The 15,878-nt window shown below is 43.6% G+C and overlaps 1 protein-coding gene across 2 annotated transcripts in view; it reads right to left on the bottom strand.

Annotated features, from left to right (window-relative positions):
- Positions 1 to 15,878, bottom strand: part of LOC137631793 (uro-adherence factor A-like) — a 258,626-nt gene that overhangs the window by 209,359 nt on the left and 33,389 nt on the right. The window lies entirely within an intron of this gene.

Genomic DNA, 15,878 nt, shown 5'->3' with positions numbered 1-15,878 from the left:
GGGTTGTAGCTTAGCAAGTAATAATAATAATAATAATAATAATAATAATAATAATAAATGCTGTTGCCAATTATTATGAATAAAATTCTTAATTGTAAGTAAAAAAAATCATTACAGTGACTGGGATACCTTCTTGCTACAACTCAGCAGCAGCATTCTCTGCTAGTGAATCTGCCTCCTCCTTTCCTGACACACCTACATATGCCGGAACCCAGCAAAATTGAGCTGTTACACCTTTAAGGCCATTTATGAAAAATCATTCTAACATCTTTAAAACTGAAGGGTTACTAGAATTAAAAACTTCTTAAGCCTGTAGGACATTTCTTGTATCACTAAAAATGGTAAAATTACCCTCCTCCTTCAACTCTATTTTCTAAATATTGGTTAATACACCATATAATGGACACAGGATATATATAATATATCTGACATTATGTACTCAAACCTAGGATGATACTTTTGTCTCTTAGCTTGCAAGGAAAAGCAGGTCTGATTACCCCATGAAGCCAGAAAGAAAATGGTCTGGATTCTCTTCTCCTATTTTTTCCGTTTGTGTAGAAAATGTCCTTGTGTCCTCCTAGGAATGGAGGTAAGTAATCCTGATCTATGCAAGGCCCTTCTTGTAGAGAAGAAATGAAGAAGTGATTTGTAAGATGATTTATTTTGATGATTTATTTCAAGAAAGAAAATTTAGAATAGTTGAATGATTATCAAGTGTAGCAGTATTATTAGAAAGGGTGAATATATAGGTAGTAGGTTGGCCTGGGCACCAACCACTCGTTGAGATACTACCGCGAGAGAGTTATGAGGTCTTTTGACTGGCAAGACAGTAGTATATTGGATCCTTCTCTCTGGTTACGGTTCATTTTCCTTTTGCCTACACACATACACATTCTTTACATATTCTCTTCTGCCTCATACACCTGACAACACTGAGATTACCAAATAATTCTTCTTACTGCACTGTAATTGTTCAGAGGCCACTTTCCTCCTTTTAAGGGTAGAAGACTCTTTAGCTATGGTAAGCAGCTCTTCTAGGAGGACACTCCAAAATCAAACCATTGTTCTCTAATCTTGGATAATGCCATAGCCTTTGTGCCATGGTCTTCCACTGTCTTGGGTTAGAGTTCTCTTGCTTGAGGGTAAACTCGGGCACACTATTCTATCTTAATTCTCTTCCTCTTGTTTTATTAAAGTTTTTATAGTTTATATGGGAGATATTTATTTTAATGTTGTTGCTCTTCTTAAAATATTTTATTTTTTTTCATTTCCTTTCCTCACTGAACTATTTTCCCTGTTGGAGCCCCTGGCCTTATGGCATCCTGCTTTTCTAACTAGGGTTGTAGCTTAGTAAAAAATAATAATAATAATAATAATAATAATAATAATAATATTACGAAAAGAAGATTGTGAGAAAAAACATTAAAATGATATTTTAATTATAAAATAAATTTTTGAATATACTTACCCGGTGAATATATAATAGCTGCAACTCTGTTGCTCGACAGACACATACATAAAAAACTCGCGAGCGATCGCTATGCAGGTTGCGGGTGTGCCCACCAGCGCCAACTGTCGGCCAGATACCACTCTCGGATGTAAACAAAACCTTCAATTTCTTCTCATCCCACTGTGTCTCTATTGGGGAGGAAGGGAGGGTCATTTAATTTATATATTCACCGGGTAAGTATATTCAAAAATTTATTTTATAATTAAAATATCATTTTTAAATATTTAACTTAGCCGGTGAATATATAATAGCTGATTCACACCCAAGGAGGTGGGTAGAGACCAGAGTTAATTATGTTTACAGCGTATAAGCTAAGAGTTTTTTCATTTTGGCAGTTATCAATATAACAAAGCCAAAATAAATAGGTACCTGGTGAGGAAGTTGACTTAGAAGATTACTCTGCCTTGTAAGTCTGTCTTCCTCACGGAGCCCAGCGATCCTCTTAGGATGCTGACAGACTCCCAGGAGCTGAAGTATCAAGGGCTGCAACCCATACAACAGGACCTCATCAAACCCCTAATCTGGGCGCTCTCAAGAAATGACTTTGACCACCCGCCAAATCAATCAGGATGCGAAAGGCTTCTTAGCCTTCCGAACAACCCATAAAACAATATTAAAAATATTTCAAGAGACAGATTAAAAGGATATTGGAATTAGGGAAGTGTAGTGGTAGAACCCTCACCCACTACTGCACTCGCTGCAACGAATGGACCCAGTGTGTAGCAGTCCTCGTAAAGAGTCTGGACATCTTTTAAGTAAAATGACGCGAACACTGACTTGTTTGCAGAGATTTATTTTGCTTGAAGGCCACGGAGGTTGCTATATCTCTAACTTCGTGCGTCTTAACCTTAAGCAAACATCGGTCTTTCTCATTCAAGTGAGAATGAGCTTCTCGTATTAAAAAAATCTGATAAAATATGACAAAGAATTCTTTGACATAGGCAATGAAGGTTTCTTAACTGATCACCATAATGCCTCAGATTTCCCTCGTAATGACTTAGTACGAGCTAAATCGAACTTAAGAGCTCTAACAGGACATAATACTCTTTCCAGTTCGTTGCCTACGATCTCTGATAAGCAAGGAATATCAAAAGATTTAGGCCAAGGACGAGAAGGCAGTTCATTTTTGGCCAGGAAACCAAGTTGAAGTGAACAAGTGGCTTTTTTCTGTAGAAAAGCCGATGTTCTTACTGAAGGCATGAAGTTCACTGACCCTTTTAGCCGAAGCCAAGCACACTAGGAAAAGTGTCTTGAGGGTGAGATCCTTCAGGGAGGCTGAATGTAATGGCTCAAACCTGTCTGACATGAGGAACCTTAGGACCACGTCTAAGTTCCATCCAGGAGTTGCCAAACGACGTTCCTTAGAGGTCTCGAAAGACTTAAGGAGATCTTGGAGATCTTTATTGTTGGAAAGATCTAAGCCTCTATGTCGAAAGACCGAAGCCAACATGCTCCTGTAGCCCTTAATCGTGGGAGCTGAAAGGGAGCGAACCTTTCTCAGATGTAAAAGAAAATCTGCGATTTGGGCTACAGAGGTACTGGACGAGGACACAGATGCTGACTTGCACCAGTCTCGAAAGACTTCCCACTTCGACTGGTATACTCTAATGGTAGAAGCTCTCCTAGCTCTTGCAATCGCACTGACTGCCTCCTTCGAAAAACCTCTAGCTCTTGAGAGTCTTTCGATAGTGTGAAGGAAGTCAGACGAAGAGCGGGGAGGCTTTGATGGACATTCTTTACAGATCTACCCTTAGAGGAAGACTTCTTGGAAAGTCTACCAGCCATTGAAGTACCTCGGTGAACCACTCTCTCGCGGGCCAGAGGGTAGCAACCAACGTCAACCTTGTCCCTCCGTGAGAGGCGAACTTCTGCAGTACCTTGTTGACTATCTTGAATGGTGGGAATGCATATAAGTCCATAAAAGACCAATCCAGTAGAAACGCGTCTATGTAGATTGCTTCTGTATCTAGGACTGGAGAGCAAAAGATTGGTAACCTTTTGGTCAACGAGGAGGCAAAGAGGTCTATGGTTGGTTGACCCCAAGAAGCCCAAAGACTCTTGCCCACGTCCTTGTGGAGGGTCCATTCCGTGGGTATCACCTGACCCCTCCGACTGAGACAGTCTGTCAAGACGTTCAAGTCCCCCTGGATGAATCTCGTCAACAGGGAGATGCCTCGAATTCTAGACCATAAGAGAAGGTCCCTTGCGATCTCGAGCAGCGTGAAGGAGTGTGTGCCTCCTTGCTTGGAGATGTACGCCAAAGTTGTGGTGTTGTCTGAGTTGACCTCTACCACTAAGTTTCAAAGACGCTTCCTAATATCATCAAGGCCAAGTGGACTGCTAATAGCTCCTTGCCGTTGATGTGCATGCTCTTCTGACTTGAGGTCCACAGACCAGCGCATTCCCGACCGTCCAGTCGCACCCAACCCAAACCCGACGCGTCTGAGGACAACACGTGGTTTGGGTTCTTGACTGCTAGGGATAGTCCCTCTCTCGGACTGATATTGCTGTCCCACCATTTCAGGCATGCCTTTATTGGTTCGGAGACTGGGAATGATACCGTCTCTAATGTCTTGTCCTAGTTCCAGTGAGAGGCTAGATGGAACCGGAGAGGCAGAAGGGGTAGTCTCCCAAGTGAGACAAACTGCTCCAGGGATGAGAGAGTCCCTACGAGACTGTTCCAACTCCTGACTGAATAAACGTTTTCTTTTCAGCATTAGTTGGACTTCGAGCAGGGCTTGACTGCGAATCTCCATCCCCAAAAATAGAATAATCTGGGATGGGATTAGTTGGGACTTTTAGGTTGACCACAAGTCCCAACTCCCTGGCCAGACTCAACGTCCAATGTAGATCCTGCAGACAGTGAAGGCTGGACGATGCTCTGAGAAGCCAGTCGTCCAAGTACAGGGAGGCTCGGATCCCCGATAGCTCGAAACTGGTACCCCACATTCCTGTAAACAAACCTCAGAAACGGTTGGGAATCCGGGTGTATAGGAATGTGGAAGTATGCCTCCTGAAGGTCGAGAGAGACCATCCAGTCGCCTTCCATAAATGCTGTCAAGACAGCCTGGAAGACTTCATCGTGAAGTTTGTCTTGACAATGAACACATTGAGCGCACTTGCCTCTTACGTACTCCTGCAGTGAACATGGCTGCCAAATCATGGAGCCATCCCTGAGGGACTTGTTCCTGCAGAGAACGTGGCTGTCAGATCATTGGAGCCATCCCTGAAAGCCTTGTTTATGCATGACATAATTGTACAGCAAAACTTCAAAGGCTCGAAAACAGCTGTGAAGTTGACCTGTAAAATCTTGGAGCGTCTCATGGCCAGGCGCCAGGGAGAGTCTATGAGGTTTGAGAAGTCTATCTGGGCAGAGGCAGGAACTCCCAAGCCGAGAACTTCTCTCGTGTCATATCAGACTCTCGCTCTATAAGCCAGTTTAAAAGAAGGGAAAGCAAAGGCTGTATCCCCCAAACTCCTCCTGGTGATAAACCAGTCGCCTAGCAAACGTAAAGCTCTCTAGGAGAGCGAGAGAGCACTAGCTTATAAAACAACGGCTTCGAAGTAGCTAGGCCTAGTGTAAGCTCTGACGTTTAGGCGAACGAGGAGCAGCAGTTACAAAAAGATCCGGACAAAGATCCTTAAAAATCAGCATGATTTATTTCAAGTCCATAGAGGGCTAAGCAGCTTTAGGCTCCTCTCCGTCTGACAGAGTCCTCAAGGGAATATCAGTAGGAGGGGGAACAGCAACTTCCTATTCTGAAGGAACCTTGTCCGATAATAGCCGAGTCTCAAGCAAGGGAGAGACCTACCGTGGTGGCAATGCTTTACAAGCAGAGTCCACACGCACTGGTGCATTAGTAGCGGACCAGGACGCAACGTCATGTAACTGCTTGACAGTCTGTGAACTGTCAACAACAACAGGTGCGAGAGACCAGGACGCAACGTCATGTAACTGCTTGACAGTCTGAGAACTGTCAACAACAACAGGTGCGTGAGGATGCACAGCGTCCACTCGAGACTGCTTTGACCGCCTAGACTGAGCAGTCAAAACAACTCTAGAATGCGGAGGTTGACGCTCAGCGTCAAAACAAGTCAACTCCGATTGTTAGCGAACGTCCTGAACGTCAACAGGAGCATCAGCAAGTGGCCTAACGTCCAAATGTGGCTGAAAATCCACACGAGACCGCATCGAGTGTGGTTCTAAACAACCTGACTGACGTGACTTAGCTACGCCAACGTCAACAGGACGCACAAAGGAACGTTAGGGTGGCTGAAAGCCAGGATCTCGATGAGATAAACGGCTAGGCTCAACGGACTTATCGGCAGAATAGTCTTCCATAAGGGAGGCAAGCTTATTCTGCATGTCTTGCCGTACAACCCATTTAGGATCAACGGAAATGGTTGCGGTAAGAGACGAGGGTAACGTCTGTGACCGCAAAACCTTGCCAACAAAAAGACTCTCGGAGTCTGTGTTACGCTTTTGTTAGGCGGCGAGCAGTCTTCCGATGACTGCATAGGGTCAGAGCTGTCCTAATGGCTACAACCAGGACGCTGGACCTGTCCTGAAAGGACTGACTTTCGCTTAAGGGCCTCGAAACCTTGTTTCAGGTTTCTTATGCGAAAAGCCTTCGGATGACGAGGAGAAAAACGTCTCTCTCGCCTTATGGTAGGGGTGATCTTGGTAAGATACACCCGATACCATAGAGGGAACGTCTGTTCGCTGATCAAGGCCTCTCGAACCCATAAGTCGTACGACATTACTTCTCCCCTGGGCTTGGGAGCTTGCAAGAGGTCCCGGACTAGGCGAACGACAGGCACGAACAGACGAACCCTCGGTCGCAACACTGATAACACTTTGCGCAATATCACTTTCTCACTACAATTTTCTGTTTTGCACTTATTTCACTGAAATCGAAACTTTTACTGATTTCTCCCTGAAGCACGCAATTCTACCCTCATCAAAAGGTAGTAATTGCGAAATCAGTCTTATAATGCAAGCACATTAATACCAGCAAAAAACAGTAAACATATTTTAAGATAAAAAATTCAGTGGCTGGGGAAGAGACTAAACACTAGTTCATTCAAAACTACGTTTTCAATCTCTCACCGTACATTGCCTGGGGACGAGAATAAAAAACTAAAAACGTTTTATCCTTTCTCCCCGTACAGAGACTAGGGACGAGAGTAACTCGAGAACAACGTTACCCGCTTGAACGGAACGTTTTCTCTCCTCTCTCTCCCTCCGTCTCTATCTTTCTCTCTCTCTCTCTCTTGATTTCGCACCTAAGAGAAGAGCCCACTTACGTTTCGTCAAAAAAACATGTTATTTGACCAAAGGAAAAAACTGAAAGGTTTTTCAATTAAAAAGTTCCTTTAAAATAGAATTTAAAACATTTAAGCTTTGAAAGAAGAATGAACAAAACGTCAGAATCGATTTACTCTTTCTGCAAAGTGAAACCGTGATACTCTCTCTCTCTATCGTAACGATAGAGCGCAAACTGCGTAGCATAAATAAACTAAACGTTAGTTCATCTTTGAAAACAGTACGAAGACTATTCAAAGAAAATCTTTCATAAAATATCTATTAAAAAATATTCATTTAAAAAGTTTTAAATCATTAGCTCTTTAAAAGCTATTTACGATTGAAAGGGCTCAACGTTGTTTAACTTCGGTTTCCAAGTTAGGACCGCCTACTCTCAGGAAAGGTCGCATATAAACAAATCATTAAAATTTATTTTTATGTTTATTATAAATGGAAAGTTAATCGAAGAGGCCTAATAAAGGCGGTGAGATATAAAATATATAGAGGAAAATCTATAATTAATTTATAACGTGATAAGATAATTGCTAAAAGCCTAAACACACTTCCGTCTAAGGGAAGGGTCGGCCATTTAAAAGTCAAAGAAAGTCCATACTCTCTTTGTCATCAAAAATTAAATCTATCCAAAAACGAGTTCAAGGATTTATTTGAAGAAAAACACCTGTACTGCGAAAGCTCAAACCAAATTAAAGTACTTCACCAAATATGATGGGAAAAAACTCCAGGTTCAACAGCGAGTAAAAGTACGTCTTGTCGACACGTCGACAGAGAAGAAATTGAAGGTTTTGTTTACATCCGAGAGTGGTATCTGGCCGACAGTTGGCGCTGGTGGGCACACCCGCAACCTGCATAGCGATCGCTCGCGAGTTTTTTATGTATGTGTCTGTCGAGCAACAGAGTTGCAGCTATTATATATTCACCGGCTAAGTTAAATATTTAAAAAGATGTTTTTAATAAGTAAATAGGCAATATAGTGATAATTATTGAAGAAACGAGTTGAGTACTTGACGACAGGTCCCGTGAGGTTGTTAACAGTGAAGGAGATTGTCAGAGGGGGAGTCAGCTGATTGGACTTATTGTTATTGGATTACAAAGGTGGTGGGCACACTCTCTTGTCTCTATTAGTTCGTATATTTGTTTTGTGTTGATAAACTGACAAATAAAATAGATGATATATATAGTGTAAATTTATCAGTGGTAGCAGAGCGTGGTCAGTTGTAAACCTTGGCTAGGCTATCGACTGTGTGTTGGTTGTCAAAAATCTTTGGTTAGGCTAGTGCTATGGGAGACACTAAAAGAGATAGAATGGAGTTGGAGGAAGGAATGTCCTAGGTTTTGTGGTAAACAGTCAGTAGAGGATTGGTTGATAGTGTGTGGGGTTGACATTAAATATGACAAATTTGGATGTAATCTGTATTTTTCCTTATGTATACATACCTGGAGCTATCTATTTGGGATTATCCTTTTGACAAAGCTGAAACTAGCCATAAGACTTTTAGCATGGTGAAAATAAGCAGCCACCCCTCACATATACGCACACACACACCTGTGTATTCTGGTCACTTTTTATTGCAGGCAGGACTTTAAAGGTTTAAAAGCCACTCATGAATGTCAGAGGCAAGGGACAGTGACATTGCCCTAGCAAGCAGGACAATGCCCTAGAGACTAACCATACATACATATGATAAGCATCCAAACCGCCTCTCCACCCAAGCTAGGACCAAGGAGGGCCAGGCAATGGCTGCTGATGATTCAGCAGATAGACCTATATGCTCCCCTAAACACCCAATGCTTAGCTCACAAGAATGGTGAGATTGCAGCGACCAAAGGAACTAACGAGTTTGAGCGGGACTCGAACCCCAGTCTGACGTTCAAGAGTCAGAGACATTACCACACAGGCCACCACAACCCTTGGGGGATAGGTGATGGAGGGTCAATTTATATAAATAGCTCCAGGTTTGTATATGTTTGGGAAAAATACAAATTACTTCCAAATTTCTCATTTGTTCCGACACTCATACAAACCCTATGATATTTATTAGGGATGACTTTCCCTTTAGGAGGGTGGAAGTCCGGACCAAGTGGCTGGTCTTTGACACGACGTTTTCCCGTACGTGTTCCAAAGCTAACAGAGAGTAACACTGACACCTCGCTAAACTATCGTCCATTTCTTTTATCGAGGCAGATTTGCACCGACTCGCAGCGGTGCCCATTTACCTCGGAAAAGTTTCCTGATCGCTGATTGGTTAGAATTATCTCGTCCAACCAATCAGCGATCAGGAAACTTTTCCGAGCTAAAAGGGCACCGCTGCGAGTCGGTGCAAATCTGCATCGCTAAAAGAAATTGACTATACAGTACTGTAGACGTAAAAAGCACGGTTAGTGGCCTGAGCAATTTTGGTGAATGTGTGATGCTAGCAGTGTGACTAGTCTATGGAAAACATTCTCAGAAACGTACGAATCTTAGAAGTAACCAGAGATGTTACCCAATCCCACTTCACCAGGGGTTATGGAAATGCTACAAGTATACAGTACTAGTTTACACAAAGGAAATGGTTATACATGCAGACAGTGGAGGTCAGCATTGCAGAGTACTGTAGGAGCTGATGGCCAGTAGGGGAAGATGAAAGAAAGAAAGAGCCAGTCATTCTTTGTTAATTAACCCAGCATTCCAGCCTTATCCCTGGTTAGTTCTGCCTTCCCCATCTGTTACTTGTCCATCACACAGCTTGAGGCATTATAAACCATTTATTGTGTAGAAACCACAGGGATAATGGAGAGCGTCTCCATGTTCCTGTAGGTCACGTCTTGCAGGAAGTGGCAAGTGAAGGTCATCAGTGCTTTCACCCCTCCACTGGCATGATCTGCGTCACAAAGTAGCTATTTGTAAACGTTATGGCCGTACAGTATTCCTGCTCTTAATGTTATAAGCTCTAGGTCACTTCTATGAGAAGGATAAGGATTCAATGCCAGGTCCATGAACTTGTGGATCCCAGTCAAGAACGTGTTCTTGGTGAGCCTCCTTTGACCTTCCTAGGGCTGGTGAAGCATGCCGAACCCTCGAGGTGAGCTACAGTATTGTATCTTCCTCGAGGTAGAACCTCAAGTTAATCACTGGCATAATCGCCATTGATGTGGACAACTGATCATGCTATGAAGGATTTCCAGTCCGAAAGGCTTGAACCTTGGGTTTGAGCTGTCTGGAAAAGTCAGAAATAGCTTGGTTTCCTCACTGTGAGTTAAAGACGTTGGGGGCGACCCATGGGGTATGCCTACTCTTTTGGCCAAGAGTAAGGTCCGGGGGGAGACCCTTCCTGGTGATCAGGTGAAGATCTTCTGTCTGGGAGTCCTGGGTCGTCGAGGGGCACTCCCCAGACTAAAGGAAGCAGACCATGCCCCGTGGAGGGGTCTTAGCACCCGACTGCGGGTAGGTAGGCTCGAACTCTGGATGAAGAGCAACGATGACGATATGGAAGAAAGGTTTAGCCTTTTGGTCTAGAGGAGATGCTCAAGGAACGAGCAGTGGTCTCCTATCACCTGAGACCAGGAGCGGCCTTTCTCCCGATGGCAAATTGAGGAACTATTACTAGAATAGTGCCCTCAAGAGGAAAGACAACCCTTACCCTTTCCTCACTACAGAAAAAAATGGTCCCCTGGCCTGGGATACCGAAGCCAAAGAAAACTTTAGTACAGTATCCTGACATCTTTGCAACTTGTTGCAAAAATGGGTTTATTCCCTTAGAGAGGAGCTGGATAGTTTTCAGGCATGGGGTAGCAGCGAAGCTACACTTTGAGAGATGTTCACCTGTGGTTATCAGAGGATAGTTTTCAGGCATGGGGTAGCAGCGAAGCTACACTTTGAGAGATGTTCACCTGTGGTTATCAGAGGATAGTTTTCAGGCATGGGGTAGCAGCGAAGCTACACTTTGAGAGATGTTCACCTGTGGTTATCAGAGTAGATCGTGTCGTCAGGGGAGATCTCAATTGGTTCTCCGCTGGGAGTTGCAGACAGTCATTGGGCATGACATGTCTGTTAGGCAAAAAGAGTCTTAACTAGCGAGGCGAGTCTGATGGGCTAGCCGAATCCCTTAACAAGACATGACTGACAACAAGGCCTGCTCAGTGGGGTATGGGAAAAGCCAGTTATTCTTGGAAGAATCGCTCAAAGGGAGCCTAACAGGTGAAACGAGACTTATCCGGCAAGAAAAAGATATCGATGCCTGTCACTGCTATCTGCGGTCCCTCCCGAAAATAAGATGACCTCTGAACAGAAGCTGGATGAGTGAGTCTCCCACAGAAAGGGGAGATTGGATAATTCCAAATCCTGAAGACGAAATTTCCCGAACGGGAGATGAAAAGGTGAATGAACGTGTTTCCCATGAATGGGAAAAAAGACCAACCTCTGCCGTCACTGTAGGAGATTCTTTTCAAAAGAAGAAAGATTGCATTTCAAGAAGATTTAAGAGACTGTACAGTTGGGCCTCGTTAATCGCAGTTTGTTACTTCGCGGTTTCGGTTTTTCGTGGCCGAGAAAAAAAAATTCTTTGTGATGATTCTTTACCCAACATTAAGAATTTGATTTCTAATAGTTGGCAACAGCATTGGGATGGCCAAGAACAATGCAATACCTATTAAATAAAAATTCTCATAAAAATCGCTTTAAAATTCAAGCTAGGCGATGATTTCAAATAGCCCGCGCTCCTTTACACTGGGAGCACTTCGTGCCATTACCTATCTCTACACACAGCTGGTCCTAGCTCTCTCTGTACAGTGTATATCCATTTACTGTGGTAAAAAAATTACAGCTATATTTGAAATAAACCGGATTTTGATTAAACTGGTGTTTCACTTAACTGTATCCAATAATAATGCATGTAATATTCATATTTTAGTAATGTATTTATAATAAAAAACATAGAAAATTATAATCTCAAGCATTGTTTACATTCAACTCAGCTGATTAAATCTGCGTAGTCTGTCGTCAACCTATCATCACTTTCACGATATTATCTCACTGATATAACTTATCATGCATATTAGTATGATATCTCTTTCACATTATTATTGTCCGTCACTTATTATAATTATATCCTTAAAACTTTTCCTAATTCCTTCCCAAATCCCTTTCATACATTTACTTTGCTCTCCCACATACACATCTACAACGTATCTTTCCAACTCTTTTGATTCTCTCTATTTTCACAATTTCATTCATCTCTTTTCTAGCATTCATTCATCATTTTCATTTTATTAATCATTCTAAACCCCTTTTTTATCCCTCATTCCATATAGTCCCATTCCTATTTTTCATTCCTTCTCGCATTTACCAAATCCATTGATTTCGCTAATTCGAATATTATTCGAATTAGCATAGATTTGGCGGAGGGGATGTGCAAGAAGGAACTTGGCTACTGCCTTCCCCCCTTGTCTCATGTCTATGGCTCCCTTGTCATGTTGTTTCTTCCTTTTCTCTCCCTTTGTTTCTTCCTTCTCTCTCCCTGTTTTCACTTGACTGTATAATAATGCAAGTAATATTCACATTTCAGTATCGTATTTATATAGAAAAAACATAGCGAATTATAATCATAGGCATTGTTTACATTCAAATCAGTTGAACAACCATGCCTAGTCCGTCATCAACCTCAGTTTTTGGATCAAATACTGTAATTCCAGTATTATTAAGGCATGCTACGGAATGATATTTCATATTTACTAAAAGAGACAATTATTACTTGTTCTATCATTTTCCAATTAGCATATTAATTCCAATAGGTTGATTTGAAATGCTTCTCTCATATTTTATCTACTTGTACTGTGAGTTGAATCGCATAACATTAACCGAAGTTTCATTCATGTTGCCGATGCACGATATTTCATAGCTTTTACCTCTGTGGTGCTTGATTATAAAGCCTCCATAAAGACTTATAGACAGGTTGGAGCCATGCAAAAACTGCCCTTTTTTGGGGTCAAGGTTTTCTAAACTGATTCTGGTACTTTGAACCCTGCTGATTCAAATAAGCTTTTGGGCCATCTGAAATTTTTCCCGAAATCCAAGATGGCGGCCAAAATCCAAAATGGCCGCCAAAAATCACAAAATATTTTTTCACGGCGTTGGGTTTACCTATCAAGATGCTTTTTTTCTCCCAGAATAGCTATTTTTAGGCAGAGGAATATGACCCTCTAGTATAAATTCCGAAAAAATTGATTTATCCTGGCGAAATCAAAGATGGCCGCCGGAGTCGGCCCACCAACTTACGGATTGCTATAACTCCAGTTCTAGATGGGCTATGACAATAATATTGGTCTCTATCCCTAGGTTTTCAGGGAAAAGGAATTCAAATTTGGCATCACTTTGAACCATAGGCTACTCTGTCACGGTGAAAATTCACTATAGCTGCATAGGCCGATATGCATTATCGGTTATTTCCTAATCACTGTGATTTTGTGAATATCTTTACACTGTGCACTACTTAATTTCAATCATTTAAGGTTTATTGTCATGTTAAAGGGTCTGAATGTCCATAATAATGTCTCATAAACACTAATTTATGACACAAACAATAACTTCACACTCTCAAGAATTTTCTCTTCATAAAAGTTTGAAGAAATTGCATACCATCTGTATCATTCTTATGAAACTAACCAGATGTTTATTTCAGATTCATTGAAACCGTGGAAAGGATAACAAAATGGCAGCCACTCCATTTCTAAGCAAAGGGCCAAGTAGAGGACTTTGTAGTCTCTGCTAGCGCAGATGGATGTTCAAGTCCGCAAAGCCAGAAAAATTGTCCTTCCTAGGCAGTTACTTGGATCTCACATCCTTAGATGGCACAGGAGGAGGAGGAGAGGAGGAGGAGGAGCTCGAACCTCTGCCAATAGGACGGCCGGTTTTGTCGATCCCAGTCAATAGGCAAGAGTGGATAGTTGTCCATGAACAAGACCTCTCATAAACTGCTGCTGGTTCTAGGATGGATGGCAGCCCACAGAGTTTGATGGGTATGAAACCAAGCCTTTCCCACTCAAGGTCGTGGGTGATGTTACAGGCCTTGGTGCCAAGGTACTTATGGTACCTGGAAGACCGCTGAGGGGCAGGAAGGCGGGGCACCACTGAAGGAGAAATCTGCTACACCTTGTGTCAACCGGAGGAATTCTTCTTCTCAAGGAACTTGAAACCTTCAGGGGGATGGTCGGAGTACCCATGTGGGGTATCCCTGGAGGATCATGGGTCGGTTCTGAGACCACCTGGCAAATTGCTTGAACCATGTCTGCAAAGCGTGGTGCGTCTATTCAAAAGGTGGCAGCATCTGAAGGGGCACCACGAGTGTGTCCTAGGCTTATGTGGAGTGTCCAGGAATGGCAGAACATGACCTGATGAGACATCATGCCCTTCTCCATGCTCTGCTTTCCTAGAAAAGTGAGTGAGGTTAGCTTGTCAATCGCGAGCGAGCATGCCCTCGCCCCTACCGAAGAAGAGTGGAAAGATGGAGTGGACAATGCTACCAACATAGCACTGTCCAGAGAGCGTGATCACTGCCTCACCTGATGGCGAGGGAAGCGGTAGCGAGGCGTGCTAGAGTGAGCACCTGTGTCAGTGTGAGTAGGTAAAGTGCGATCTACCTGTATTTGCTATCTTGCTACCTGCTTACTGGAGAGTGAGCTACCACATGACGCGCTGGCATGTAAGGTATTGCGAAATCCCTGTGGTTAATATAGCCTGCAGTTGGGAGAGCAAGCAGACATTGATCAGGCAGAGGACGTCACCCATCCACCTCGTTAGGTGGTTGGGTGCCTGACAGCGGGCAAGACTCGTCCGCTGGACAAGGATCTGTGTCTCTTCAAACTAGCATGCTCTCGAGAACAACACTTCTGCTCGTCCTTTCTCCTGTAAGAGATTGACACGCAGCCTTCCTCTCTCCTATGTACGCAGGAGGCTGGGGTGTTGCTGTGCTATGGCCTGCAGGCAGGACAGCAGGTCCTCCCTTATAATAAGTCAAAACTCTAGGCGCAAGTTTTGAGAAACTTGGCCTTGCAAAATGAGCGGCAGGAGCTGTAAGCAGCTGCCTATCCCCACTGTAATCAAGCTCCGCGAAACTACGATCTGAAGAGTTAGAGCGAGGCATCGACGAACCAAGCATACGCTTGTGGAAGCCCCAGGGAGGCTAACCACGCAAGCAAAGGGCACTTTTCCCATGAACAGGAAGGTCGTCTGACACCTGGGACTGGGGAAGGAGCTTCTCCTGCGAACAGGATGGCTGCCTGACTACAGCTAGAAAAGGGTATCCTTCTCAAGATCAGCAGGTTGCCGGACACCTGGTGGCAGACTTCCTAGCAGTGCAGTCTGCTTCCCTTTGGCACACTGAGCAGGCCCAGGCTGAAAGTCAGCATTATACGCTGCCAGTGGAACATAACCAAAGCTTGAATCTGGGTACATGACCTCCAGTCTTGGGAAATCAACCCCTGGGGAGGCAAATAAGCACTCTCGCTGTGTCCACAGCCGTAGGACCTTAAGCAGCCGTTTCTTGCACGGGGAACCCTCAGGCCCCAAAGAAAGCCAGAGCATGTAAGCGGAGACTTCCCCACACCTGAAGTAGGCGCTGCTTCTCTTGGGGAAGCAACAGAGACTTCAGAACTGTAAGGTTGTTTGAGGGTCAAAGGGCCACCATTCATACTCGACCGTTTACCGGAGGAGATTGATTGAGCAAAGTCAGAGTGACAGGAACAAGCTGACAAAGCCAGATGGCAAGGTTTCTTTGCCCTCAAGGATGAACTTGATGGGGAGAATCCCTCTTTGCCTTCTTCTTTGGCTGCCTACCATATCACTGCCACTGGGAGGAGGCCATTCCCTACATTCATCACGTGGAGACACTTGCAAACAGGTGTGACCCCTGCACGCAAGACAAAGGCTATGAGTATCTGTCTCCACAGCTGACATAAAGGTGCCACAACAGTGCCCTTCTATGCAGGGACAAACCTGCATTCTAGATACTCACGTACACACACTCTGAAAGAGAGAGAAAGTTTTTGGTCAATTGTTTTCATTCGTTA

The sequence above is a fragment of the Palaemon carinicauda genome, chromosome 40 (genome assembly GCF_036898095.1).
Source record: "Palaemon carinicauda isolate YSFRI2023 chromosome 40, ASM3689809v2, whole genome shotgun sequence".
NCBI lineage: Eukaryota > Metazoa > Arthropoda > Malacostraca > Decapoda > Palaemonidae > Palaemon > Palaemon carinicauda.
Note: the sequence above shows the minus strand (reverse complement) of the source record. Positions and strands in the feature narration are given on the sequence as shown.